This window comes from Augochlora pura, chromosome 8 (assembly GCF_028453695.1).
Source record: "Augochlora pura isolate Apur16 chromosome 8, APUR_v2.2.1, whole genome shotgun sequence".
In the NCBI taxonomy this organism is placed as follows: domain Eukaryota; kingdom Metazoa; phylum Arthropoda; class Insecta; order Hymenoptera; family Halictidae; genus Augochlora; species Augochlora pura.
In genome coordinates this window covers 12,357,303-12,384,798 of record NC_135779.1, presented here as the reverse complement: position 1 = coordinate 12,384,798, position 27,496 = coordinate 12,357,303, and the positions used below count along the sequence as shown (strand labels likewise).

Below are 27,496 nucleotides of genomic sequence, written 5' to 3'. Positions count from 1 at the left end.
TAATGGTATATTTTTCTATAGCGTTATAAATATTTGAATTCTTAAGACGAGTTAGTATATTATTTGTTGAGATGTTTTTCAGTTTATTTCGAAAAAGAGAGAATCCGTTTCCTTAGGAATGAGTAAAGCGGTTTTCGATAAGAAAATAAAACAGTTTTGCAGCAAATGATTATTATTATTAATAACAACCTACGTAGTATTCTTTTTTGTTTTTAAAATCGCATTGTAATAAATTGTGAAAGTTTATAGACGGTTACATTCTTCTAGAAGAATTTCGAGAATCTGGAATCACTTAAAATTTTGTTCCATTTAAGAAACGTTTTACTCAATTACAAATAAAATAAAACTTCGATAAAATCAATAAGAATCTTCAATTGTATTATTTCTTAAGAATTTAAATGAATCACGAGTGCTTTATCACGCGAAAATTTGGGGCAATCTTCATCCTCAGCAATCTCCGATTTTGAACTTTAAACCGTTTTTCAAGAAAATAAATACAATTTTATCTAGAATGCAAATCTTTATACTATTTTTAAGTTTATAAATCTTAACAAAATGACATTGCGTATAATTATAGTTCTTGTAACGTGAAGCTATATGAAATATAATGAAACACTGCGTTCTATTTTTTAGACAATTTCTTGAGTCGCAGTTGCATAATAATTTACTTTCTCACTATTGCGGCAAAAAAAAACATTTTCAATAAGATATTTATTCACGTAACATGCTTGCGTAATAGGTATACACATACTATTAGTTGAAAGTGAAAACTCAGGATTTCCTGAATTCGGATAAGTATTATTAGAGTAAACATAAGAAAAGAACTGTGTCTATTGAAGGAAGTACTCTATATTATTTTTAAAATTATTTTAAAAACTCTGTGCTTTAAAAATTCTCTTGTTGAATGAATCAAACACGATTGAATGCTATTCTCTTGTTGATCAATAGATATTAAACTATTGCAAGGAATCATTTTCGTTTGTATTAATTTTACTTAATTTTCGTGAAAAGTTTACTTTTTTTATCCAATCTAATTTCTATTAAACTAAGGATTAACGAAGATGGAACGTTACTATAGAATCATAAATCGAGCAATTGTATTATATAAATGAACCGTTTGTTTTTTTATCATTGCAACACTATTGCAAAACTATCAACGCTTTCTCACTACAAAGGAATGTATTTCGACTGATAGGAACCGTACGTATTCATTCTTCCACCAATATTAATACCCACGGTTTATTATTATTATTGTATACTTCGAATCTCGGTATCGTATCTGATAAGACAGTTTACGATATTGCATAATTAAGCAGAGTATTAGAGTACGCCTCGGCTTATCTGAAATCGCATGTAAGCGTTCATCCATCTGATATGTAGAATCTATCTGTGGGTTAAAGAACAACAAATCAAGAACAAAGATATTCGCGGCACGTAAGTTTGTTCAGTCACTGCTTCGGTAATAAAAGGAAGAGTTTCATAAGCAGGCTACGGATTTTATAGATTTCTGTCAAAAATGTGTAATGCGAGACACGATAATGTGTGCTGCAAATTTCATGCATTTATGACAAAAATGTATACATCGAGTGCAAAATAAGAAAAACATTTATACAATTTGAGAATTCTCAACTCGTTGGAATAATTAAGAAAAGAGATCAGTGTAATTAATGAAAACAATTGAAACTTTATGAAAATTCCATAAAGTTAACATAATTTATTTCATTAAATAAAAATCAAAAACTTCAGATGTATAGTGTGACTGTGGGTATTGCTTTTAGCTTTTCCGTATTTTTCAGATATTAATCTCCGAGATAAGAACATTCTATCTCGTTTGCTTTTTTTCGAGAAACAGTATCTCACTTCGCCGTGAGAATCACGGATCAACGAAATTGTATGATAATTCCCACGAACTTAACAGCGAATCCGACACACGTTATGCTTTTTTTTCATGGCGACTTTATATAGACACGATCAACGGCAGACATTGCGTTGCAAAGTGCATTCTAGCGTAGTAACGATGAAAATAAACGGCTAGGATGTGCGTGCGCAAAAATAGCGATAATCGTGGGCAATGTTAAATAACAGCCGAAAGAAATATTTTCGCATAAACGAGATCAGAGTCTTCGCCAATTTTTCCTCGATCTTTACTTTTTCGATCGACTTTAACACTTTTACGGTGTCCATAAAAACTTACATTGATGATACAAAGTTTTTAAGCTTGTTGTACAAAAGAATATGATAGTCAATATGAAAATAGAAAAGTACAAATTTCTTTAACGAATTCAATAAGATGGTAATTAACGCTAACTATTTTAAAACTCTGTACGACAACGATTATAATTAGACACATTAGTTACAAGAAATAAAAAGTAAATAGTACGTTCATTCTTCCTGTAATTATTTTAATAGTTGAAAATTAAGCATTGAGCTTTTTAAATTCTTTCAATCTTTCGTCTATGTATTTTAAATTGCGACAACCCAATTTGGTTATAAATACATCAAATCCGCAATCTAAATATAATACATGTTTGTAGAAAGAAGTTTATCAAAAAAATGTTGTCACAGAAACATTTTCATAATTTCAGTGTTTAGTAAAAAGTTACGTAATGAACCTAGAAGAAGGGTCAAATAAACCTCGAAACAAGATTTCGTCGACGCGAGAGTAAATTTTATGTCAACGCTCATTCATATAATTAGTTACAAAAATGCTCGGCTAATGTACTTAGAGCTTCGCCAAATATTTACCGGTCAAGCTACCAAGAAGCTTCGATGTTGATACAATTTCAGAGAAACTTGCACTATGTAGCGGTTTCGTTCAATCACACTTTCACGGAATTAACTTTTCATAGTGCAGCTATGCCGGTAAACTTTCCAAGCTTCAAGGCCTTCTTCGCGGTACTCAATTGTTTTCACGAAGCGGTTGACACTGTGGCAACTGTGTAAATTTAGACTATTTTCTAGAACAGGTGCATCACTGAACTGATGCCTTGCGAAAACTCGCGGATCGGCATGAATTTGTTGTCAGACCTGGGCAAATTTTATTTTGAAACGACGATGAGAAATAACAATTTGAAATAATTCATTCCGAACCACTGTTTTCAAAGCTGCGAAGACAGAAATAATATTGGTCCACTCAAGATAATAGCAATTTAAAATAACTAATTATTTCTGTGTTCTAAATACGACAAAAGGAGTAATCATCGAATGCGACGAAAGATATGCGTAATCTTCAGATATGACACTTATGTTAAGAAATCCTTAGATCAATCTGATTTTAGCAATATCTTGAAAATATAATCCTTGAAATAATATTCATCGAAAAGAAATCTTTACAATAATTTTCTCAGAACAAAACTCTTACCCCTAAATGTTCACTCCCGACACGTTGAATGCTGCGTCGGCTAGATATAAGTGACTTATTTTTGACAAGTTTCTAACATTCACTTCAATTACAATTGAATTTTATTAAAATGTTCAAGATACAACAAATATAAAATTGCATGCACTATGATAAATTTAAAATTTCTAGTTGCAGTTTTATTAATTCGATTGTTTAAATTTTGTTTGAATTTTGAGATTGACTTTGGACACTTCGCAAATTACAGATTTTTTAATGACATCGAGTTTATTGCAATTGATTAAAATTGGGACCACTATTTGACATCGTAAAATAGAACAAATATTTTCTGCTCAAATATGTTAGCGACGCATTTATTAGGTCGTTCCAATTCGGTATCAATATTGACGTCCTTTCTTAAAGAAAATGCAAAAATATCAACAGTGTTACAGCGTTCAAATATTTTTGTGAGTCACTCACTGGCTAAGTTTCTTATATTGCCTACGTTATGGAACCGTTCTCATATTACGATAATGTAACTTACAGTGTGTGGTTATTTTAAATTTTCTATAGAATGTGTAGATATATGTATACATATGTTATATACGTATATGTATATACACATATATACTATTGTAGAAATATATGTGGTAATAAGTCCGTTTAGATTAGAAAACTATAAACTAGAATAATTAACGGAAAAAATACTGACACTGAGAACACGACTACTCGACAACTCTGAAACTTCTTCGCATCTCAACTTCCAGAACAACTCTACACGCTCCCTTTCAAAAGACGACTACTCGACAACTCTGAAACTTCTTCGCATCTCAACTTCCAGAACAACTCTACACGCTCCCTTTCAAAAGACGAAAACCTTTAGTCGATTTTCGCTTATAAAATGTTGCCATCAGTTGATCATTCAGTGTTCGAAAAATCGATTCTAAACGATGCCTCTATGGTAAGAATGTCTTTTTAATTAATGATAGCACCTTCAGAAATTATATAATTAACGTTTCGTGCAGAAATTAAGCACTACACGTAATTATATGAAATTGGTTGAATTTTTGGAAATAAGGAAAAGAATATTAAATAATTCTAACGCTTAACATATTTTATACGAGACAAATTAATAGCAATTTATTATACCTACATAGTATTCTTAAACCTTGGTATTATTTTAAATTATATGTTATTAATTATTATGAAAGCTCATAAAATCTATCGGATAGTTTAATAAAATATCAAAATAGAGATGCGAGTTGGAAGCAATTAAAAACTTTCCACTTCGATTCTCTGGTACTGTTAGATATGATATCACGAGGTATCCAATCATACTCTCGCACCGCTATCGTTGGATAGAATATTTAATTTGGAATATGTACGTTTCAAGAAAGTAAATAACCTGGAATTCACATATCAATGAAATTCCTATGTAAACAAGATATTTTGCAATATTTTCATTCAACTCTAGTTATACTGTTCATGCTACATAATAAAAATGTAAAAAAAAGCATTCTATTCCATTTGTGAATGTCATTTTATTTGTTACGACTAAACTGTGGATTTTGTGTATTTATAACAAAAATGAATTGTTGAAACACGAAACACTGACACTGTTCGGAGACTTGATTACATTATTTAGAGCTTATTAAAATTTGTATATTACTTTTATTAAATTTTTATTTTAGTCATAACTAGACTACGGATCTACATGCAAAATAAAAATGTTCTAATTCAATCGTAAGAAACCAAAATGAAACGTCACTTTTTAAAATTTAATAATTTAATTTTTTAATGAAATTATTAATATATTAATTAAGAATTTAATAATTTAACAATAGAACATACAATTGAATTCGAAAGAAAGCGAGGTTACTTATCATGAACATTATTCACTTACATATGTAATAAAAACCGCGAATGCCGAGTTTATATCTTTATATTATCAATATTATATTTAATTATAAACTATCTTAGTATCGTGTTAGTAGAATATAATGTAAACATTTATTTTTAAAAATTTACTTATGGCTCGTTGTGAATGCGCATCACTGCGTCTAATAATAGTTACTATTCACAAACCAATCGCAACAGTATTCTTGATAAAAAAAGTCACTTTTGATAAACGAAGGAGTGACTGGATAGTGAACAGAATTTATTTGCGTCACCGCCTAATAATACTAACATTATGTAATCTTCAAATAGTTGCATTCATCGGAATGCATAAAATACGAACTACATATGTATGTATACCTTGTGAAGTCAACTTTCTGTTATACTTGTACGCTCCTGTTACAAATGGACGAGCATCCTGCCGCAGTTACAATCGATACTAAAGCAGGTCTACGAGGTAAACCACCCGATCGTTGGCACTTTACCAGCGAATTGTTTGTGTGTTTATTAAAGACGCGATAAAAAAATGTGTAATGCGCATCTAAACGATTCCATAGCGCAATGATATCGAGTACAGCTCCATGATTCGAATAGCAATTGGTTCTCCGAACTAGACGTTGCCGTCTCAAAAATCGTGCGTCCATTCTTTAGAGAAAATTATACGAACAATAATTTAAACAAAAATGTAACAAATTGCTTTTCCATCTATATTTATGCATCAAATTGCAAAAAATGAATTTGTTTTCCATTCGACGGTACCGGAAATTCATAAAACAAATCTATTTTTTCACTTAAGTGCTTTAAAAATGTACAATACAAATTTCTCTTTCTTTCTGAATAACTTTTATACGAACTATAAATATCCTTGGTTCTGCTTTCTCGAATTTTCATCAATCGAAAATATTTAAAAGTTTAGTACGGGTTTATCACGAACTTTTAATTAGTATACTGCCAATTATAATTAGTGTACTGCCGATTATAATTAGTATACTGCTAATTACACATATCCTTACTTGTAATGTAGAGTTTACACTTTACATGCCTAATTTACCACGCGATGCTTGTTTATTCATACTATGAAATTAGCATGTGAATACATTACAAGCATTTATACTGCATACAACTCTTAATAAATAAAAAGACAGAGTACTTTCACGTTTTATAATCACTAGACTGCGGATGTTTACGCAAAATACAAATTTGCTACAATAATTATAAGAAACAGGAGCTGAATAAAAATGTATTTGATGTCTGAAGTGTGTTAATAAATTGTAAGTAACATTATAACAATTTTAAATCTCTCTAATATTTGTGCTATTGTGTTTTTCATTCATCCATTTTTGTTATAGATGCATAAAATCCGAATATTTACATATCAGGCGATAGATATACGTTTCAAAATAATAACACAATTAATTATTAATTATTCTATCTCAATGCAATTAGTAAAGCATTATTCGAACAAATAGCATAATCTAAGTTATAATTTATGAATAATCGATTAAAACATTTGACTAAGAATTCGCATAATTATCACAGATAAATATTTATTCGACACAGAGGGAATAATGTTGAACTATGATCTAAACGAGGGCTAAAGAAAAATCCGCTTTGCAGAAGTACATACGTCCTCCGCGATCGCTGGCAAAACCCGTTCCTCCTTATTTCTGTCCTTACGTCATTCGGTCGCGTGAAGAACGCGAGGTAATAACACGTAATATAACGTCAACACCCCGTGCCTGCACCGATGCCACGAGAGATATTCCGATTTCGATTAAACTCGCGCGCTAGATCGGCAGTCACGCACGCGACCGAACTCGCTCGGCCGGCTCTGCTCTCGCGTTCACGTGCTTTGCCACAATCGCAAATATTTAGGGACAAATGGAAGGGGATATAAAGACAACGCTCGCTGAATTATGACGAAATCGTCCGCGCGTCGCGTTGCGCCGCCGAACGTAAAACTCTCCCCGACTTGTGCCCACGGAAACACACGCGCCGCTCGTGAAAACATTTACGACTTTTAAGACGCGCGAAAGTGCGGAACAACACGCCAATTTCGACACCTGGCGCTGATTGCGCAATCTAGTAGAAGCCCGCAACGTTCGTGCGTTGTTGGGTTGACCCGCAAATTCTTCGCGAACCCGTCTCCTGAGGCTATAGCCGAGTGTTATCATCAAAGATGGCACCTTTGATTAGTCGTCTATCGATGAAGATACAACGAACAAGATAAAAAGATCCCTGTTAAAATCATTTTAGCCGTTTCACTGACTAGCGAAATTGAAGCAACCAAAATGTTGTCAGTGGCGATTTATATACGACGAGTATTATGGAATAATGGAGTGATAGAATTTTTCGTTTAATTGAAAAGTAAATTACGTGTCGCTAAATATTGATAGCGAACGAAGAAGATAACCCGTCGTTAGTAGTTAAACGATTTAGTAACTGCCAAAGAATTATCTCTTAAACTTCTACGATAATAGAGAATTATTCCCAAATAAAATACAGATAATTTATTCTTTGTAGAAGACGAAAAAACTGCAAAATCGTCAAACTTTAAGAACTAACCTGAATGAAAATATTTGATAAATAATATATAAATAACATTTCAAGATTTATTTGACGTCTTAGAGAAGTGTATTAAAAATAGTTAGTTATATTATGGTAAAGAAAATGTTTAATTTGAAATAGTTTTTCGCTTGTTTAAAGTTCTATTAATTATTAGAAATTTGATTGCTCATTTCGCAAGCAAAGATATAAGAGTGTCTACATAGACTTTATCGAGCGAGTTCGTAAAATGGCAACATCTTGTTTAATGTTTTTTAACTGAAATTTCTATGCGAAATAAAAATGTTGTGGATCGATTACAAGACACAGGAGGTACGTTAACATTTGTTTCCTTCGTTAAAAATGTTAATACACGTATTGAAAATAATGTGTATCGATTGCACCTAGTTTTGTAACATGTGCATAAAACTCGCGATATAAATATAGTTCTTCCCATCGCTGAATCATCTTATAGTTTAACCATGGGTTAGACCATTTTCAGGAGCTTCTTAGATTATATTTATTTTAGTTAGATAAACTTTTAAGAAATGGTATTAACGGGAACGATGACAGGAAATAATGAAATATTTGTGACGGAATAAAAGTGCGAGGGGGTCGAACCTGACAATCATTAATAATTCCGTTTCTCGATGGTGATGGTGCGATGACGGTGCAACTATAGGAGGCTGCAGAGGTATATACATACACCGTTTACGAAGTCGGCCTCGCAGGTGTTGTTGAGAACCAAAGTCGTTTCGAGCAATCTAGTAATTTTGGGAATTAGTGATATGCAAAATTGCACTAGTTCCACATATTTTACTCAATAGCTGTATAAAAGAAAGCCAACTTCGAATAGGTTGTACAATGCTAGATGGAGTGTCAATTACTTATTAAAACCTCTATTCATGAACTGACTGAGTTTACTACCTCACTGTATCGCTATCATCGACTATACGACGATTCTAGCTGCTGGACCAGACTATGGCTGTTTACACTGATATCGAAGTCATAAAATCACGATGAAATGTGTGTCGATTCACGAAGAAACGACTATGATGCGAATTGTCTTGCAAGACTGCAAAAGAAGTGTGTACATATTTCTTCTTGCTAAAAATAATTAAAAGTTGATGATTTTGATTCCATTAAGTTGTGTTTAGAATATGAAACTTTATGCATTTATAATGCACATAAATAATATTAAAGATAGTATACTGAAATCAGTGCTAAAGAAAGCTGATTTTTATTCAACATGTGGTGAAACTTCTTCGTGAATGCATTCATTTGTTTAAACTTTTGCATGTCAAGCTGTTATTACACTTCAAGTCTTTATAAGTTTGATATATTATTGTATATATTGTTTAGTCACTTATATATTTCTAACATTTTATGTTGTTATGTGAATTTTTAATAACCATACTTCTTTCGTCATAATTCAGCGAGCGTTGTCTTTATATCCCCTTCCATTTGTCTTTAAAAATGACATGATATTCAAAACAATTCCCTCCAATTTCAAGTCCCTTAATCAATCTTATTGTTTATCAATCGTGTATTAACAAGAATACATTAAAGAACAATTAATGTAAGTAATAAGATTTATTACAATCACTTATTTAAAAAACATAAGGCAGATGAATTCGTTCGTTATATTCGCATCGAATTAATATGAACTTCAATCAAGTTTTATCTATCTAGATTTCTTTCGATCGCAGTGATCACTTTACGTACACCATGGTGATTTCTGTATTACACACAGATCTCATCTCCTTTGTAATTTTCAGATTAAAGTACTAAATGTAAGATTTCTGCGATACGATTAAAAGCGTCCGATAGGATTGCCTTTTGCTAACGACGATCCATCATAAGATCTCTCGTTATCACGTATAAATCGTATCATAACAGATTTATGATCAATCGTTAAGGCTCGTAACCTATTACGACCGAAGCTCCGGACACTTAACCGTGAAAGAATAACTCAGACAAGAATAGATCGGTGTTTTATTTAAACCCGTGTACAAACAGATCGTGTACTCGACTTCTTTTACAATGTATGAGATTATTTTGGTGATTTACCTTATTGAAATATTAAAATGCAATGTTTAATTATAGATAATCGATCATTTGACTTCGCTTTTCCGGCTTCGCATCATTCCACGTGTGCTTCAATACCGAAGACAAAATAGGAACTGCAGTTACATTCAATGTTACTAATATGTTTAACTTTAACCCGATTCCATCAAAAACAAAATTGACGCATGTTAAAGAATTATTTAAAGGTACCATAAAATTTTTTACCACGAGGCCTAAATTTAGTTACACGAACAAGCTTTATTATAAAGTATGATCATTGTCAGCGGTAATCAGAATGTCCTATGTAATTTTCCTAATACATTTAAAAAATGCATTTCATTCTTAATAACCTAATATATCTAACAATGAATAATTCCCGGCCTAAATCAAATACTAAGAATTTCCAAACTAATTTTTAAAAAGAAGTGAAGAAATTTCAACAATGAAGCTTTGTTTGAATTTCAATGAGACATTCATTACCAAACGACATTAATTAATAAACGAGAAAAATTGATTTAATTTTGTGAAAGTGCTAAATAATCTTTGGGATAACGAAATCTGGACTTCTATGATTAATTATTCTGTTTACGATTTAATCAAATATCAATTGAATGAATATCTTCAAACGATAATAATATAATGCTTTTGTCGAATATACTCGTCATCGTTTAACAATAGATTGAATCGTTCCTTTGTCCAATTGATAATTAGTTAAAGGATATATTATCACAGGCATTGTTTTATAAGAACAATACATAATCTAACATGCATGTACAATAATAGTCTAATACACAAATATAAGAGTAAATTGTCTAGTAGACATACACAATAACATGTTGTATAATAATGAATTATCCAATATACATGAAAAATACTAAATACACAAGTATAATAACAAATTATTTAATATACACGCACAATAATAAATAGTCTAATATCAAGTATAATCATAAATTGTTCATTATTCCACAGCCAACAAAGTTGTTGTTATTTCATCGTCGTAATCACATCAAAGAAATTTATTTGAAACACAAAAAGCTAACGAGTTAATCAAATAACACTAAAGTATAAAAAAAGATAAAGAAATCGGAGTTAATTGATTTGGCCTGTGAACGGTTCAATTACTAAACATACCTAACCTAACAGATCTGACAGAAAACAGGTCACAGGATGTGATAAATGTTTGGATCCGGGTTGAATAAAAAATCCAATCACATGTTGTAATGGATAAGCAAAAATTTGATCGAAAAATATCAAATTTAACATAGATTTTCAATGTCAGAAATTTTCTGTACAATTTTCCATTTTTCTAGGAAATTTTAAGTTTAATTTAAAGAGAAAGTCGTATCTCTACCCGATTTCTGTCGAAGGTTCTACGATTTTGACACGAACTCGATCATTTTTCCCCACTATGCATTGTCTAAGATTATTTCAGCGAGTGCGTCGCGGTGCACCGCTCGGGTCAAGCCATTATCGTGAAAACAATTGAAAATTGACCGGCTCGAATTGAGGCTCTAAACGAGAAAAAGAAACGGAATAGAATGATTACAACCGTTACACGCCGCAAGAAAAAAAGAAGTTTAATTACGTAGGCCGAGAGTCGTAAAAGATAGAAGCGGACGCGAAGGGTTAAACTGTTTGATACGCGTCTCGTGGAATGCCGAGAGCTGATTAACGAGTTAAAAAGAATCCTACGGACGAATGGCAGAGAAACGGTGTGTGTCCAGCAGCCCTAGAACCAGAAAGATTAGTGTTCCGTCCCGTCTCGTTCTACCTATACACGAAAGTCCCTGAAACGAGAACTACCTACTTCCGAGTAATAAAGCCCAATGCCGTAATCATCGTGATTTAACGACACCGACCCAACTGATGCGGAGGGTCGGTCGTCGTCGTGCGATCGTGCGAATCGTTTTTCCAAGCCAGGCTATCGTATCTTCTGCGTTCTCTTCTGCATAAGGCGATCATGTTTAGACTTTGGAACCGGCCGACTGTCTCTTTTGTCGTTGCGAATGACAACGAATGATAAAGGAAAACGCTCCGCGCATCGCGCGTCTCTCTTCTTACACGACGAGCCACCAACTTTTCCAGCTTTCCACCAATTTAACAGTTTATTTTTGTCGGCGTATCTCGACACATTTGAAATGACATCATTTCAAATATTATTTCAAATAATACATTATTTTGTTTTATAATTATTTCCATGTCTGTGGATCACTTTTGAAGCAACGTTATTTGAAATATTATTTAAAATGACATAAGCGAGAACTGCCATGAAGAAGACACATATCGAATGGAGTACTATCATTGTCTTAAGAATTGTATATTTTTCAGAGTGGAATCATACTGTATTTATTTGTAACTATATTATGCATACCTAATCGGATCGAATTTGTAGCCACTACCAATATCTACGTCAGTCAATTAATTTTTGTTATGCTTGGAAGTAATATTTTTTCCTTCTGTTTTGCAATGTTGTATGAAGCACTGTGTTACTTTTGATACAGTTGTTGTTTATTGCATCCGGCATTTCTTCAAGAATGTTTACACATACCACCGGATAGTCTTTCTTTATCATGGTAATTAAATAAGTTAAATGTTCAATGTTGTTGCTAAGTTTACGCATTGGACACAGAGAATATTTATGGACGGTATAAAAGGTGCAAGAAAACTTTTTTCTTGTTATGTCATTAATATTTACGATATTTTTATTCAAATGTTTTTGTTCATTCTTTTTTCGATTTCTTTTTATTGGCAGGATTATTTCTTGTCGTAAAATTCTAAAATGGGATATCTACCGAAAAATGTAAAGAAGGTTCGTGTAATTTAACCCTTTGCACTCGAGGCCTTTTTCGGTGGCGCGAACCAGCAACTTGAGACGATTTCGGGCAAATTAGGCAACCATTTTACAAGTAATTTAAAAATATTTATCAACAAACAAATGTATAAAAATAATAAAATTTCACATGTTTATTTATTTATATGTCGAAAACAACAAACTTTGGTAAATATTATACTCAGTAATTAGGTTTGGTGTGATATCTTGTAAAACAATATCCAAGATGCATCTTAGGTTTATCAGGACACGTATCGCAGTAATAAGGAGTTTCCCGCCAACCTCCAGGCGTGTTACGGTCAGAACAAACCTTGCAGTCCCTTTTTGGCCCTTTTAGAATTACGTGAAGCTTCCCGTTTAATCGGATTTCATCCGAATGCGACGTAGATGCTTGCTCTCGTTGCTGGCGATACGATCCTCTCAATTGCTTGACAATCGTTTTCAGAAATCGCAAGTGGCTCAGTGGCTTTCCCCCGTTTTTTGTCTTCTCTACTTTGTACAAAATATATGCATTGATCATGGAAATTTCCATGTCTCAAAAAAAAAGCTTACGCCACCATTTAAGAGATTTTCGCAGAAAACAATAGGTTGATGCATATTGGTCCGCCCGATCAATACCACCCATATATTTTGTATAGTCCAATACAATATTGGGTTTCTTGACCATTATATCGACACCACCCCGTGTTGAGACTAACTAAACTGAGCCAAGATTTGGCTACAGTGCCAGGCAACCCTAGTCCACGAAAGTATTTCCGAGAAAAATATCTTATCGCGCATCGTAAATTAGCAGATCGAGTTACAAAGGATTATAACGTCGTAGCAGTATCACTCGAGTTGACACTTCAAATCGGTAGGCTGCCACAGCAGCGTCCCTCGATTTGAGACTTTAAACAGCCGGCCGCCGCAGCAGCGCCGACCGAGGTAACACTTCAAATCGGCCGGGCGCCGAATCGGCGCCGCTCGAGTGCAAAGGGTTAAGATTAGTGTATGCTGCTATATGTACTTAAATTAATAAAATGTCATTGACATCACGCATTGTTATAGTAAAGGAACTGATCTTCTAAATGATACGTTGATTAAAACTTCTTTGTTTTTAATAAAATCGTACGAGAGAAAGAAAATTAATATTTATTATACAATCGGTCACACGAAAATATTTGGATACCTTTTAATACGAAAAAAATGTTGGAATATCGGATCAATTGACTTGACTTTTTTGTGAAATGTTGAAGTGTCTAGTATACTAAACGATCGCCGAAAATATGTTCGCAGGAATTAATGTTTGATTGAAATGACAAAAAAGTAGAATCAACTATAAAATAATGTAAATATTGAAAGGGGTTGTTGTCAGTCATTCTCACAGAATTGTTATCAACTCGCTGCGCTGATGACTACATGTTAGCTATTGAACTGCGCTCAGATAAGACATGCAGGAAAACGAGGCAAATAATAGTATTGTTAAACGAACATTTCTTCGTATAATCGTGTAATATCTTATGTTAATCGTATGCATGACGAACGTTGCTGAGGGTACATTAACATTATTCATTTAGTACTTTCGTACCCATGTGATTTTTTCGAATCGATTCTTCGATATTCGATGTCGAAACGAATCAACCTTCGATTCAAGTAGTCGAGATAACTGTTGTATTCTATTTATTATTCTTTTGCTAAAATCATTGCCTTTAAACAAATGATGATTAATAAACCACGATTAATTTATACATTAGTTACTGTTAATTCCTCCTTTTATTATGTCCTAAATAAATGGTTAGTGTTATGAATGTTCTACACTTCATATTGAGTTACTTTTTTTTATCAAAGAACCTAATTTTATCAATCGGTTTTAAATTACTGCAACGATTAAAGCATTGCACTTTACGTTCGATTTACAAAATCGTGTTTGGAGATGAAGCAATGAAACATGCGGTATGCACTACATCAAACGATTTTCAAAGAACCGTTGTGATTCAGAATCGATCGTTTTGCAAGAATCACCCATACCTATTTTCAACGAGTCACCGCGGAAATACGCTAATAAAATGATCTTCAGTTTAATAGTTTCCAAAATAATAAGTCTGAGAACCACTGCCGCGTCATAAAGCGCTACCAAAGAAATCGGAATTCCTCCGTGTGTTTACGAACAATTCCGGGCGCACTAGAAAACATTAATTACGGAAATGTGTTCCTAGAACTGTCCACTAATTTATTAACGTTACACGATGCACAGTAATTTGATTAATGCGTTGATCTATAATACATCGAGCAGTAGTTACACCTAAGTCACTAGATTATTTTTCACTTGCAAACGCGTAATGTCATTTTCGTCAAGATTTGCATTCTCTAACAATTGAGTTTGTGAGGCTGCTAGACGCGCATCTTTTTTTTTTTGTTTGATTATATCTCCACGTAACGGTTCTCACTGTGCATGATCTGCATTCGCGAGATCCGGATTCTGAACATTGCTAACAATTCAATATTGACACGTCTACTGCCATGGTATTTAGAATTGGGTGACGGAATTATTTGTCCGAAATTGAAAGTTATAATGCTGATGGATTAATTTTGTACGTATATCAATGATATATATTATATGTATTTAATTTCGAATTATAGATGACTTAATGTAAACTTAAACCATGATAGATCTTTATTAAAAATTATGATTAGAGTAAGTTCTTAATGTAAATTTAAATCGTAATGGATTTTTAGAAAAAGTTTAATTTACAATCGAGTTTCAAGAATTATAGTAGATTTTTAGCAAAAGATATTAATTAAAATAAATTTTTAATGTGCATCCAAGTTATAATATATTTACCAAAAAATATATATTGGTTAACGTAATGATTTAAATTATTACTTCTTTGATTGGTAACTAATATCATAAATCTTCACTTCTTAGTGTTTACTTCACCGAAGAAATTCCTTTAATTTCATCGAGTTTTTCTGGTCGATAAAGCAGGAAAGGAATGAAATTAGGGAAACACTAAATATCTTATTCTCTCGAGCAGGCTTAAGCGATAAGGACGATAAGTACGGATAGCAAGTAGCAAGCTCATCCAAGGCACAGCTAGCAGATGTTCAGAATCGATTTTCTCGAAAAGAATGTAGCTACCGAGGCAGTTTTATTGCACACGTTTGATTGATTTCTCTTTATCCACTTTCGTTTCCTCCCTTATTGGGTTCATCGCTACAGGGGAATCACCCTGTATACAAAAACTTAAGAATCATTTCTAACGGACTAAGAAGCCTATGAAGTATAACAATGTGTCTCTATATTGTGTTACATATGCTTTATTCGAAATAATCATTTATTTCTGTATTAAATAAAATACTACTTGAAATACCTAATCAATTTTGCAAATATATTTTACAAGATAAATAAGAAGTACATAATTCAAATAAATATTTTCTTTATTGCGAGTAAACTGGAACACTTGAATATTATTTCCATGAAATTTTGCTGACCGAGCAATTGCGAGTGTGTTTTGACACCCGCGTTTGCAATTCGACATACATATGTACATTGTTAAAGGCAAACAGATGTTAAATGTTCCAATTACGTTCATTAATTAAGGGAAATATAAGGAAAAGCTCATTTATCTAACCAGTATGTGTTTGTACCCTTTCCATATATCTTACTTTCTTTAATAAATATTAACCGAACAAAATAAAATTTCAAATTATTAATAAAAATTTATACGCATGAAATACTTTTTCAAATAATTATTTTCAGTACAAGTTAGGAAATTACTAAATCAATTAATCCAGTTAATTAAACCAATTAATAAAGCAATTGCTAAACCAATTAATAAAGGTCAAAAACCTTTACCACACGTGAACTATTTTCATGCATGTGCGTATATTTTTTCAAATATTTTTATCCAATTCTGAGTAAAACTTAGCTGGTATTAATATAGAAAAGTTATTCAGCAGAAATAATACAGCAGAATTACCTGCTCTAACGAGCTTAGTCATTGTCCACTGCTTTCAGTGTAAAAACTTCGAAATTACTTTTATGTATTTATGTAATTTCTCGGAGGCACGCAGCTATCAAGGAATCAGCCGCTTTCAGAAATTAGCCACGTCGATCATTAATGATCTGCTGAATAATTTCGCAACTGTAGAAGTTTTGTTAAAAAACGCCGAGTTTGCTCCTATGAATTATTCAATTTCGGCGAACATTTTCCGATATAAAAACATTTTTATAAATATGCTTGGCAACTATTCTAAAGATGATAAATTAGATCTACTTAACAATTAATCGTCCGATGATGGTTTTATACAACTATGCAACAACAAACAACGTTCGAAAAACGGATTTCGATGGAAATATATCCATGAGTTTTTACTATAAAAAAAATATTTCTTTTCCATATTTAACATAAAAATGTTCAGTACATAATTTCCGTTCGTATGAAAAATATTAGCTTCGAATTGGTGGTCTGCGATTTTAAAATATTTCTGGTCCCTCATGGGTTAAAAATATTAAATGTTCCGCGAAAATTAAGAACATAAGAACCATCCAATTAACTGATGCAAGGAATAATTGAAGCAGCAATCGTTTCGTATTTTTAATTAAAAATGAAATTCTCGAGCCGCTTTCCATTAGCAATTTCTCATATAAGCCATAAAAGACAGAATTGAGATAAAAGGAGCTTGAAAGGTGGGCGATCTAATTTATAATTAGTTGCCGGCTATTAACGGAGCGCTCCAAATTACTTTTGAATGTACAGGGCGTCGTTTAATTAGCTTATTAATTTCGAAGAGCTTCACGGGGTGGAAAAGATTGCGAACCGCTGGAAGGAGACCAAGAACCGTGAATCCCGCTTCCCTCGTATCGTAACTCTTTCACGTATTTATGTAATTCCCCGCGTGTTGCACAATTTTAATTAAGACACTTTCATCGCGGATGATACACAGAGCGTTGCGTGCTGAATTCAATGAAATTCACGACTGTCCGACACCCCGTGAACGGGGACCCTCCATTTTGGTTTACCGCGAAAGTTACGCTGTACGTACCGGGTTTCACGAAGATCGCACGATCGCAATCAATTTCGCAATTCGCGTGACTCACAAGCAATAGACAAAAAAGTAATGACACTGGACGCGTACTTCAATAATTAACTACGGTATATAACTAGCAATAAAAAAAGAACTGATAGCAGTTGAAATGAGTGTGTCTGCTAGATATTTAGCTGAAGTTATGGTTCTCGTATCTTAAAAATTTGAGTATGCCACGAATCCATAAAGATCGGCGGTCTAATCATTAAAAATAATACTCGTCGAAGTTAATTGTAAGGAATACACGTAACATATGTATTTCCTCTGTTAACAACTGTAACAAACTGATGATAATGTAACAACATATTTAAAAGTATAGTATACTTAAAAAGAAGAACAAACAAAATACCATATTTGTACATTTGTATGTTAGAAATAATGGAAGACAGACATAAGCGAGTATAGATTTTTTCTTATTTTCCTTTAAATATCAGAAAATAATGTAAAGGTTACATTTTGTCTAGACTTATGCGCACCACTGTATTTGTGTTGTTTCGCAAGGCGTGACCCGAAAATTCTACGGCCGAAATTACACCGGTAATTGACGGATTAAGGTGCGTATTGATCGGACGCTACGAGCAGCTTTTGACCTGTTTCGAACCGGCGCGCGGCAGGGAGGATGACCCATATTCGGAATTTAGGTTAAGAGTTGCTCACGGAAAAATGGATGTCGCAGGCTTTTTGATACGAACTCGCGTATCTGCTCGATTATCGCTGTTCGAGTGAGTCGGCAAACAGGTGACGGGAAGAAGCCAGAACGTTGACGAAAACTTTTTTCATTTTCGTCAAAGGCTCGGATAAAGCTTGAAAAACGTAATTTCGTTATCATCCCAACCAGTTGCAACTTGTGAAAACAATTTTTCAGCTATTATCCAGTAAACTAATTTCTCTAACATTTAAAAAAATTTATATCGTACAACTCATTTACAAGAGAATTATATCGTTCTAAGAGGTGTACGAAAACTTTTCTGACCCACTACTGTATTTGTAAAGTAACCTTCACGACACGTTAATCCGTGTTTATCGAAGCTAACAGCTTCTCACGGCAAAGAGTGATCAATGAAAATTGTTAATCTAATCAGCGAATGGATTACTGCATATGTATCAATATTTTGTTTACCGGAAACGAGTTCGTCGATACTTGTATTGTTTCGAGAAGCTTAAAATTCCGCTTTGATGTAACGATCTCCAAAAAAAGTTATTATTTGAAGAAGTAGACTATGTATTTTACGAATTTATGACAAGCACGAGTAGATCGAATGAAAAACGTTGAAAGTTCAACTAACCAAAATGATGAGAAAAGCTATATGCTTTACAATTATCGCAGACAATTTTTATTCTGCATAACCTGGAAGTTTATCAGTAGGATTTTTAATTATTACACTATGATAAACGGAACCTTAAAAGTATTTCTCTACATAATACTATCAAACGAAATCATTAGTTTATGTTACCGAACGTCGCTTGTTGACACACGACTGAAATTGTTATTTCCATTAAACAATTTATCAAAAAGTTTTTTAGCACAAATTGAGACCTATAAAAATTATGAAATCATCGCTGGTAGATAATGATAAGGAGGTACGGTACACAAGTGGCGTTCAGAGGCAATATTAAAAAATAGTATAACGAACTTTTTTCCTTTTAATTATGAAATTATATTATAGAATATCAAAATTCTGTCTATATCTTAAACGAAATGGAAAGATAATAGAAGTTACAGATACATTCTGCAAGGTTCGTCGCTATTTAGATAAATGTTTCAAATGTATATTCATATTAATTAATTCATATTCTGCAAAATTACATACATTTATATTTTAAATTACTCTTTACATGAACATGTTGATTCTATTCTTTCAACAGATGTTTATGTTGTTTTATTAAATTTAACACGAATTTTGTACGCTTCAGCTTATCATATACTACGAAACTATCAGTTATCAAAAACTGAGAATTTAAATAACGCTCCAAAGTATATAATAGAACTTGAATAAGCATCTAATCTAAATTGACTTTTATATTAAATAAATTTGCACATTTGTGTGATGTATTTTATACAATTTGTATATTAAGAGTTTACTATAAATAATAATATGTAAGTCCATTCAAAAGAAAAATGAAGGACTTGTACAGAGTGTCAAATAATGTTTTATCGTCACTAGCATGAATGAAATCAGCATCTCCTTTTTTATCGTTTTATAAACAATTTTAAAAGTAAAAATTTAAACGAGTATAAATAAAAAAAAACTGAATCTTGAAAATGTTGGACAAGGACATTGTTGTGGCAGTTTTGTTTTCACATATCTTCACCAATCCGAGGATGCAGAGTTCACTTAACCTGGTCACGACAAAACATTTTTTGACATTTATTTATATGGCCTTCTGTCACTTTCCGTTCTAACCAGTAGTATTGTTTATTCGAAAAGTATATTTCCTAGAAGCTACTTGAATCACAGATAGATTGATTATCATTAAATGGTCTGGGTTTGGACTAGATCTCACAAGCGATTCCAAAGTCAATTTAAGCGTCCATTACAGTGTATCTTGCGGTAAAGCAGTGAAACTGTTTCTTTATTAGTTTAATCATTAATTCATTTAATCACTGGATGCATAAATAATGCTGAACTATTAAATATTTATTCGAATTAAATTAATTTCATCGTATTCTAAAAATCTTGTCTTATATTTCATTATACTTAATATTTAAATAATTTATATTCCATCGGATTCTAAAAACCTTGTATTATATTTCGTTACGTTCAACATTTAATTAACTTATATTTCACGAGATCCTAAAAATCGTCTCATTCTTAATTAAATAGCTATGTCGCCTCATTAAACAGTCGGAATCGTTTTGAAGTTTCTTGCGTGCAATTATGCCATTCGATGCATCAGCATACGTACATTTGCAAACATACGTTCATTGAAATATTCAATCAACAAGTGTAAGAAAAAAAAGGTGGCAAAAGACGAGCCTGCTTGTTCTCGCTCCTCCTTTATCTGTTAGATCTCGTATCTATATAACGACATAACGACCGCGAAAATAAGCGATCTCTGAGATTTAAATATCATGCAGCGTGTAACTGTGTTCATTCCACGTGCCACACCTCTGACGGGCAATCGTTAAATAATACCCGAAAGTGCTCAATTTCGTCCTTATCCGTGATTTCTTAATTACCGACTGCAGAGGGCAATAAAGATAACAGTGAGAGCAAAGAACGCTGGCACCTAACCAACTAATTACTTTTTATTATTCATCAGCTAAACGGATTACAGAATTACGTTTGGCTTTGTCACTTAGAGGCACATGTTCATTTCAATTTTCGAACGAACGTAGTTTACTAATTTTACGTTATCTTTATTATTATTTCAGAAACAAAAATTACTTCTTGATTCTCGGAAAATGTATTCACTTTAGATGAATTTCATGAAAATAACAGTTAAGTATCACTATCTTAAAGTATGAAAATGCTTCATAGAAGAAATGAGATTGCTATGATATTAATGTTGCGATATGATCTATTAATTAATTGATAATCTGTATATATTATCAAAAAGTCATCTGAAATTTTACAGCTCCAATAAGTTATGTACATACATTTGACATACTCCATATACGCAAATCTATAAAACAATTTGCAATTAGAATCAAACGGCGATGAACAGAAGATACGATTTTTAGAAGAAATTGTTTAATACAGCATTTCTTTAATACAGTTTAATTATCAAATTGAACGCTATGAATAGTTTTTCAACATCAAACGAATAATGACTGATCTATATTAAGTTTGAATAACAGTAATTACCAATTCAGTGGAAATAATAAAAAAATTGTATCATTATATGAAACAAAAATCGTTCATTTTGAGAGTATGATATGAATAATTTCATTAGTTCCTCAGAGTCGCCATTCAAATGCGTAGGATTGATATTTAAAAAACTGTAATTTCATCCCTATCTAACATCGACTTACTTAAATTTCTATTAAAAATGTATTACAATTCAAAATTTCTATCAAAATTTCTCTCTAAGGTCTATTAAAATTAAAACCATTACAAAACCATATAATAATTCAAATTTATAATAGAAATTCGTAACGATTAAATTTTACATAAGAAATCTATTTTTTATTAAATGATCGTCTTTGCGGTTTGAGTAATCCGTGTACATCGTGACCGTGTTCAGTAGTGTTGCAGTGCATGCCATATTATTGGCGTGCTGTTAATTTTCGTGGTTGACGAGCAATCGCGTAATTTGAACGACGCCAATCGTTTATGCAAACTCGAGGAGTCGACGATAGTGAGAGTGAAATAAATCGCGAACGACACATGTTAACGATCACGTCGTGTAACCGTACTGCCTTTTTTAATCCCACCGTTGCCACGAACCATCCGCTTCAAGTACTTACGAATTCGTTTCTGATTCCTTCTACAAGGCGCTCGTGTATTACTGTTGAATATCATTTACAAGAACCTCTTTGTCGATCAGACACTACCATCTGTTTTTTAGACTGTTAATTCAGAAATTTATTTTCAACAATTGCGACGAGGACAGAAAATGTTTCATCAGGATAACAGTCAATTAAAACTCGAATAAAGAATAGAATATTATGCGGTTAACGAATTCTTGAAAAATATTTCTTATCGAAGTTGCAAACATTTGATGATTGCGAGATTACATACATCGATTTGTTAACATTATCGTATCTCAATAATTTTTACATTGATATCAAAATGTTAATGTAATTCTGGTAATTAAAGTTTTCAAAGAAGTGATTTCTATTTATCGTAAATAGTAAGTATTCGAAGAATGTACAATCTAAAGAAATTACCTAACAGTGTAATTGGCAAAAGCATATTTGTAATCAATCAAATTTGAATAGGAGAGCATAAATTGAGTATGCAAGGGTAGCAGAAGCCATCTCGTTCGGTATGTAAATTACTATCGGTTAGTTTTCTTTATTTTCTGTATCTTAGTCCAACAAGACTCGATCCCCGCGTGTCCTAAAATTGTATGCATATATTTCGAGGGTGACGGAGTTACTCTCGCGAGCGAAACGTTCGCATTGGCACCAACGATCACGTGCGAAAACATTTTGGCTGGCAGCAACGAACCACGGAGTTGCGTGGGCAAAATTATTCGACAAATTTGTTACGCTTGCACCTCTACTATTCCTTCGGCCGTACGTATACGATATCTCGTGCACATAGAATAACGCAAATACGTACAATAATTGCGAATTCTATTTCAGCGGTTTGCAACTATCTGTACACAAATTATTGAGACACGCTGAACCAATAAACCTATGATAATGTTTATAAACGTTTCACCTGTTCACCATTTCCACCTTCTTCTCAATTACAGTAAATACAGTACTGCAAAATATTATCGGTAAAGCTAACTATTGTCTAGTTGTCACAATTACTTATACTTTACGTGAATGCACTGTTATGTAGATATTTTGGTTAACAGTAAAGATAAATATAATTTAAAAACTGGAGTAAAAAAAGCTATTAGTGGAACAATGAATATGTTAATATTTATTTGAAATGCAAAATGAGGAAATTTGAATTGTTTTTAGAAAGGGTTTAATCATCTCCAAGCGTCGAATACATTTTTTTTCGAAATTTCAATCTTTACCTTTGTTATTTAAGGTATTAGAAAATGTTCTCTTTTTTTACTATGCTAATTAAATTTGATCATAATGATCGTAGCTTACTAATATTTATTCAAATGTTCGCCTGATATATGAGATTAATTTTCGATAAATGCTTAAATATTTATTTCGGCTACGACATTTGCAACTGTGATCGAATATTTCTATCTAGAACAGTAGACATTTGATAATTATGATTCAATTGTTCGTCTAGTAAAGTGAAACTGAAGTTGCTTAAATTTGTAATTTTGAGAGAATTGTTTTCGAAAAAGCTGTGATCTTTTTATATCTCACGAAAATTTAAAAATATTTCTCAGGAAGACAATCTAGAAGAATTAAATGCTCTGCAGTGACAAATTATTTTGCAATGAAATCACTGGGCCTCGTGGTTGCATCATGTGTACTAACATGACTCAGAACTTCTCGACGTCGTCGCCCTTACGTTATAACCATACGGAGTCGCAAAATATTCAAAATACCATTTGAACAGTGCAAAAGACGCTGCTTAACATTTACAGAATATTTAGGTAACTCGAAATGTAAAAGACCGTATCGAAAAACTGTTATTATGAAAGCATGACAATTAAAATCGTTATAATTTCCAAACGAAAAATTGTAGCAAACATTTTAGAGAATAGTTTTAAAGAAAGTACAACTCAGCTTAAAATGGATAATGTATATAGATTATGAATTATGTGAATAAATTATACTTCACAAATTATGTAAACAAATTATATCCCATGAATTATGTAAACAAATTATATCCCATGAATTATGTGAACAAATTATATCGCATGAATTATGTGAACAAATTGTATCTCGTGAATTATGCGAACAAATTATAATTCACGTGTTATATGAACGAATTACATCTCACGAGTTACTAAAAAATTCCTTGACCTTCAAATCTCCTCTACAATATTATGTCTCAAAAACTACCTCCAACATACAAAATCTTCCCTTATCACCAAGTAACATTCTTTGCAACAATCTCATCACTCATTCAGCGAACCTTACTATATTCTTACGTGAAATAAACATTAAAAACTACATTTTTGTACCGTTCTGTATCAAAGAATTTGTTGAAGCTATCGCGAAATGTCGCTACAAAGATCAATCGAAAATTGACATTCTATGTAATCACAGAGGCCGTCGTAAAGATATCAAAAAACTACAAATGGCGGATATGCGGTGACACGGTTGCCCTGCGAAGGGTTCCGGTTTGACCCGAGAGGCTGGCCCGGAATTTTAGCGTAGAAATTCAGGCGGATTCGTTTTCCGCAGAGGCGTTTAAAGTAATCGGGCTGAGCCACCGGACGGACGGGCCGGCTGTAACCTGCACGTTTAAGAATTTTGCCATCTGAAAATAGACTAATTGACTTATGTAATTCGGCGAAACGCCGAGCCTCGGTTTTCAAGCGGCAAACGAAAAACCGCCTCGGTTACCACGACGACAATGCTCGGCGTCGCTGCGCGATATCCGCAACACGCGTTGCAAGAGTGGATCTTTGATCTCGCCGGTCACGAAGCGCACATCCGCGAGTAGCGCGCGTACCCTTATCGCGCTTTCAGCGGACTCATTATCGGTCCTTGGCGAAACGAGCGATGCACCGTGGCTGCAACTGCCGCAACAGCAACAGTAACAGCAAGTAGCAGCGGGATTATTCGCAGCGGGTATTCCGAAAGCCACGCACCGGCCGATCATAGAGATCCGGCGGATTAACTTTCGCGCAAATTTCAGCAGCAACAGAGACCGAGATCCTCTTGAGTGCCCGAGCCTGGGAGGATCCCACCCGAGCACACGGCTCGACGTTTATTGCACGGCTGTAAATCACTCGGTCGAGTGTCCGTGGACTTCTGCAGCAACGAATCAATTTCGTAACCCGGGCCTACACCTCGGTGGAACCGTGCGCGAGGAAAACACGATTCTCGCGGGCAGGATGGAAATCGGAGTTGGGTGGAGCCAAGTCCGAATTTTCGTGGCCAGAAAAGCGCAGGCGATATCGAGTCCTCCCGGGTTAACTCGGCCCTCAGATCAATATTAATACGTGCCACCGGTGAGAGGGCGAACGAACGAGCGAATGAACGCGAACGGGCAGGTCGGAGTCACGGGTGGTCAGAGAACGAGAAAAGAAAAGGGACGGGAGGAGAGGCAAGTATCGTTCGAGGTGTCGATCGCGCTCGAAACGTGCACAGACCAGACAGTTGCATGGATGCGATAGGGACGCGAGATAGCGGTCGAGAGGGACATAGGCAAGGTTCATCGGAGCGAGCAGAGAGAACGGCAGACTGTATGCTAGATAAATGTGTATTTACCGCCAATCTAGGGACGTCCACAGTCTCGTCGGTGTAGCCCACCTCGACGGCTGATATTCCACAGCGGAGAGGCTCGACTCTGCGGCTAGCAGGCAACATGCAACACTTTTGTAGTTTCGTGGGCCGGTTCACGGCACGTCATCGGTGATGATCGTTCAATCACGGGTGGCTACTGTCAACGACTCGGAAGGGCGCTGAGATCAGGGTTGGGGCACTCTATTCACTCACGTAGACGCACTTTTCTTGTCGACTTGCCGCGATACTTTGCTCGAATCTATGCCTGCACGAAGCCCACGGACCATTTGCCGCCACTGACGTCGCTGTCACCTATATCCTCGAGCGTATACTGGCTTCGTTGGTTCTCGACGACGCACGTTATCGGTCACTAACGTCGAGACTATGAATCGTTCGCGTACGTCTATCGGCACAGGCAGAGATTCGCTTACGGAACGACAGCTCGACCTCGTATGTACGAGCGCGATACGTCCGCGTATTGCATTCTTTCAAGAACAACTGTGCGGTCGCAATTTTCGGAACCCCGACTCTTCCGGTGGTGCCCCCCTATGGCGACCGTCGTCCGTGTTTACGATGTACATAGAGCGACCTCTACAATTCCTAGTGAACTGCTGCAACGCTGTGAGTCAGTAATAGGATTTGTGACGTTAACGCGAAAGGGATACGATCGGTCGATATTTGTGGCAACGTAGTCACACTGCCTTATCAACAGATACAGAATATATAATCACAGACGAGATATAGGAAGAGATTGACACCTAATATATTATTTTGTCGCCAAAAAATGTGACTTCAGGAGACTCGTTACCATTTGTGTGATGCACTCATCGTCGCCGATATATCACAAATTTGAACTTCTTAGTGAGAATCGAGTATTTTGTATATCTCGTTTGAATTATGACACGTTTTGTGATTTAGAAACCATAGATTCATACGGCGCGTATATTCAAATGGCTTTTTTAAATCTAGAGCTACGAGCTTTTCAAAATATCTATGCAACGATGGTGTTTTACTGAAATAATGTTTGGAAATATTTGTACTTCAAAAGCTTTTCTATGTCTTGAGTTCTATTCGCTGTTTTTATTTAAACATTGGATTATGAAACATACGAAAGAGTACTAGGAGGTGTCATTAGAAAATTTTCTTTGTAACAATTCTTTGTCACATTTATGATATAAAAGTCCTCCGTATGTTTGATGTTATTAAATATTTCCATTGACAAATTAGATGGCAAAATAACCACGACAGTGCTTAAATATATCTCTAACAAACGAAATTGTTATAAATATTAAGAAGCCTTAAATAAGAAATTCGTTAATAAAACGAGTTTAATGTAATAAACGATCAATCGATTCGTGTTATTCTGTTTTCATCCTCTTTATTATTCCCTTTATTTTTATTAAAATTCTTGCTGGATTTTAGTTACGTCAGAATTTACAAGAATCATCTGTTCTCTATAATTTCAATAATAAATCATTTGTTTCGTATGATATAATTAGCTGACAAGTCTTCTAAACATTTCTGTAGCCTGCGAAACTTTTCTATCTCCCTAACTGATAGATTTCATACATTCACCCATATACGTATTCTTTTTATGGTTCATTAGGCAATAATTACCTGTAGCTGCAGTAAATATTCAAATTTCTCTGTATTAGCAATAATAAATAGTTTTTATTGATCTCTAATTGTAGCTATGACAATCTGTATTGTAAGCCTTGGTTGCCAAGATACTTACAGCAGAGTATCTATTATACGATACTAT

General features: G+C 33.9%; 1 protein-coding gene across 4 annotated transcripts in view; it reads right to left on the bottom strand.

Moving 5' to 3' along the window:
- Sky (GTPase-activating protein skywalker) overlaps window positions 1-26,220 on the bottom strand; it is a 64,981-nt gene extending 38,761 nt beyond the window's left edge. For all 4 annotated transcript variants that reach the window (XM_078189331.1, XM_078189333.1, XM_078189332.1 and 1 more), the window contains exon 1: window positions 25,720-26,220. The gene's annotated coding sequence lies outside the window, so the exon portion shown is untranslated. The remainder of the gene's footprint in view (window positions 1-25,719) is intronic.
- Window positions 26,221-27,496: the final 1,276 nt, after the last annotated feature.